Genomic DNA, 4,613 nt, shown 5'->3' on the forward strand with positions numbered 1-4,613 from the left:
CGTGTATAAAATGTTTTCTTTTGAAACTTGTTTCATTGATGTGCGCCGAATGTACGCAAAACAAAGGGAACAAGAATACATAAAATTTCTACAGTTTGCACGCAGAAAAACACATGGAATCGTTTTTATCAATAATTGCAATAACAAATCTTGTTATTGAGAAATAATCACTGCCAATTTCTACTGTTCGTTTTGTCATATTTTAACAAAAATGGTTAGGTCTTATGAAATTTACATGATACGAAAAATATCTCCTTTGTATTAAACAGCATTTTAACCAAAGAAAATTTCAACTTCATCACATTTTATTGATCACGGAAAACAAGAATTTCATAGCCAGAGTGAGAATTGACTGTAAATTACGTAAACTCTTTGTTTTCCAAAGAGGACTACTTATAATGCCCAAATCACCATATACTACCAAGGGTTGAGTTCTAAAAAGAAGACTGTCAAATTAATGTAGTTATAAGTTTTAAAAGGTAACGATTGTCAATACAAAAAAAATAATAGAAAGAATCCGCTTTGCGAAACGTATCTTAAACAAGAGATGTTTGTAAAACATTTATGCCCCCTCTCCCCAAATAGTAATTTTTCTAAGTCCAAAAGGACAACTCTGTCAAAAATGGCGCAATTGTACCCAAAACAGTACTTGACTTAGACATTCATTGTCATCTGGTAAAACTGTATGCTAAATTTCATTTCAGTATGTGCAAACTCTGCGAAGAAAATGAACGGAAACTGCAAATATTTGGAATTTTTCTAAGTCCAAGGGGCATAACTCTGTCAAAAATGGTGCGATCGTATACCCAAAACAGAAACTGACCTAGATATTTATCTGATAAATCTGTATACTAAATTTCATTTCAGTATGTGCAACCTCTGCGAAGAAAATGAACGGAAACTGCAAATAATAGGAATTTTTATAAGTCCAAGGGACATAATTCTGTCAGAAATTGTGCGATCGTACCCAAACAAATCTTAACTTACAAATTTATCTGATATATCTGAATACCAAATTCAATTTAAGAATGCGCAACGGTTGGGAAGAAAATGAACGGAAACTAAGTGGACCGACCGACAGACAGCAGCAAAACAATATGCCATCGTTTCGTCGAAGAGGGGCATAAAAATGTGACATATGAGGACTACTTTTTCTCTATGATTTGTACGCTAGTACTACGAATGTTTTGCAAAATATTTTAACAGGTTTCTGTAAATCTGTCCTGATAATTCCACTATGATAAATCCTACAATGCATTCAAAAGTTCACTGTCCCAATCCAACAAACATTTCCTACCTCAATCCTCCGCTAAATTAAGTACTCGCAATATCAAGCATTACAACAACAAAATCAACAACGAGACTGGCTAACTGTGATTATATTCTCTGCACTATGAAGTAGATGACTTCAAAAATAACACTGACTTACTTGCATAATTTGTCCTTATCTTGTCTGTCTGGTGTTTCAGTGGGTTCACACTTCGAATCACTTTGACAACCCTGTGCATCTATCACTGCGTAATAAAGCACATTCATTTTTGTTTATTTTATGCCCTTTAATTATATGCTAAGGGAATAAATACCCTTTTGATCAAGAATTTCAACCAATTTAGAAATAAGGTATCATTGTGTGAGTTTAATTGGGATGTAAAACGGGTTGGTCACGTGATCAAATCTTATGAAGCACGAAGGGCTTTATGAAAGATTTGATCATGTGTCATCCCGTTAAACATCCCAATGAAACTCAAAAAATGACACCTTATTTCTTATATTTACATTTGTGACTGATTTATAACAGATAAAAAGGTACTTAAGTTTTAAATCCATAAATGATTTATTTTTTCAAAACTGAATGGAAAAAAATTTAATGTGTTGAACATGTCGATCACTTATGACGTCACTATGAAATTTCGTAAATTGCTTATGACTAAACAATAAATTTATGTTTATATGACGAACGTGTTTTACACAGAAACAAAAGCGCCTTGTTCAGAGAGTGTTATATAAGGGCAAACATTTGCAAATTTAAATATTACCTTTTTGAACACTTCAAACCGAATAAAAATTATAAAGACAAAATTGGTATTTCTGAAAATGAACTTGTACATTCTTTGAATAATCATATTATTTTCTTTTAAACTGCGTTTTTTTTATTTGATTATCAAAATTACTTAAGAAATCTTCTGACATTTTGTTTGAAATCTGATATCAAATTAAAGTTTAGGTGTCATTTCTACCCGAGAACGGTTACTAATAGCAAGATGATGAAAAACTAAAAATAATCATTTGTTGTAATTTTGGTTGCTGCTCTATTTATTTTACATTTCACATTATGGTTAAATGATGGTTTTTTTCACAATGACAAACAACAGATTACAATTTACGATGTTTTTTATTTTACCTTTAATGACAACACTGACAGTCAACAAGGCGACAAAGAGAAAAGCAATGCTGGTCACCGACATTGTGGGATTCTGCTGTAAACGTTCAGTCATGAATGACGGTAATTAAGAAATAAACCTTAAAAACTGAGAAATAAACATGAGTAAACGTTATAGTTTATTAACTCAATTTCCAAATAACACGAAGTTTTAATTGATAGAAATGAGGGCCAAAAAATGATCTGTGAGGAAAAACAGAAAAAAATTGATAGGAATTTTTGATATCAAATGAACAAAATTAGAAACAAATACAAATGAGTAGTCAACAAGATGTGTTTGTGAAACACTGATGCCCCCGTATGGCAACATAGTGAAGGTTAAGCATTCTTTAATGCTGATCAAATAAGTTGGTACCATAAGTAAGGCCTTTTCAGAAGAAATACATATGTGAAATAAAAAACCCTAGCACCACTTGTTCAAGGGTTATGACCAAGGTTAACATTTTTAAAGGAAGGACAAACTCTGGGTCAAGGTCAAAGGGTCAGGGTTGTTGGTTTCTAAAGAAAGGCCTTGTTTCAAAGATTACATATGGTAAGCAAGAAAGGGCTGGTCCTTACTGTTCAAAAGTTATAGCCAAGGTTAAAGTTTGTAAAAAGAAGGTCAAACTCCAAGGTCAAGGTCAAAGTTGTTGATATCCAATAAAAGGTCTTCTCACAAGGATTACATATTTGAAGTATGAAAGCCCTAGCCCTTACTGTTCAAAAGATATGACCAAGGTTAAAGTTTTTCCATAAGTACGGAAATCTCCAAGGTCAAGCTCAAAATTCTTGGTTTCAAATGAAAGGTCTTGCCGAAAAGAAGTGATATTCGAAAAATATAATTCCTAGTATCTATCGTTTAAAAATTAGGGCCAAAGTAAAAGTTTGCAAGTTTTGTGTAAAAGTGGGTCTAACTCCAAGCTCAGGGTCAAAAGGTCAAGGTATTTGGTATCAAATGAAAGGTCTTGTCACAAGAATTAAATATTTGAAGTATAAAAGCCCTAGTACTAACCCTTTAAAAATTATGGTCAAGGTTCTATTTTTAAAGTAAGTCAAACTCCAAGGTCAAGGTCAAAGGGTCAAGGTTCTTGGTCTCGAATAAAGCAGTTTTTCACAAGGATTACATATGTGAAGTATAAAAGCCCTAACACTTTCTGTTCAAAAGTTATAGTCAAGGTTAAAGTTTTTTATAAGTACAGAAATCTCTAGGGTCAAGGTCAAAAGGTTAAGGTTGTTGGTATCAAATGAAAGGTCTTATCACAAAAAATACACATATAAAGTATAAATGCCCTGGTGTCTACTGTTCAAAAGATATGGTCAAAGTAAAAGTTCAATATTTTTGTGTAAAAGTGGGTCAAACTTCAAGGTCAAGGTCAAAAGGTCAAATTTGGTGGTACGCAAAGAAAGGTCTTGTCATAAGGAATACACATGTAAAATATGAATGCCATAGCTCCACTGAATCAAAAGTTATGGGCAAGGTTAAAGTTTTTGCGGACAAACATAGAGACAGACAGAGAGACAGACAGACAGACAGATGGACACGACAAAAACTTCGTTTACGGGGGCATAATTATTATGTAATAATTTTTTAGATAATACACATTTAATTTATCTTTAAATGCATTGGTTATTATATAGTAAAATACAAGGATGACTTTACCTGTTTGGCACCAACTTCAGAACGGTTTTTGAAAGATTTGCAAAGAAAGCATGCTTTTTTATACTTTCTGTCTTCCGCCTTCTCTTATTATTGGTACATGTAGTCACGTGCATCCATACAGCTCGGCGTTCTCTGTAAACTCGGACTATCAGAGCGTCTGGTCAAGATTCGAGATAGCGTTTGTAAAGCCAATACGAGGCTCATCGAAGATCTGGTAGTTTTTGATTGGTTGAAAAGAACATACACTATAATTGAAACAGATTAAATTTCTTTAATCATCTTTGATATGATGTTTACTAATTACAACTGATAAATTTTATAGTTTTCATTAAAAATTGCAAATCCACTTAGGATTGCCGAAAACGTATGTACATCATTTACACTTAATCTATTTAACACTCCGGTTAAAAACTAAAATATTTTATGTACGTCAGGATTTGAAGGATTATACAACGCTAATAGTTCCTCTCGGCAGGAAGATGCATATGGTGTTGTAGGTTTTGAAGAATCTTGGGAGACCAAACCAATGATAAT

The sequence above is a fragment of the Saccostrea cucullata genome, unplaced genomic scaffold (assembly GCF_032062105.1).
Source record: "Saccostrea cucullata isolate Sc308-1 unplaced genomic scaffold, CSIRO_AGI_Scuc_v1 ctg4686, whole genome shotgun sequence".
Classification (NCBI taxonomy): domain Eukaryota; kingdom Metazoa; phylum Mollusca; class Bivalvia; order Ostreida; family Ostreidae; genus Saccostrea; species Saccostrea cuccullata.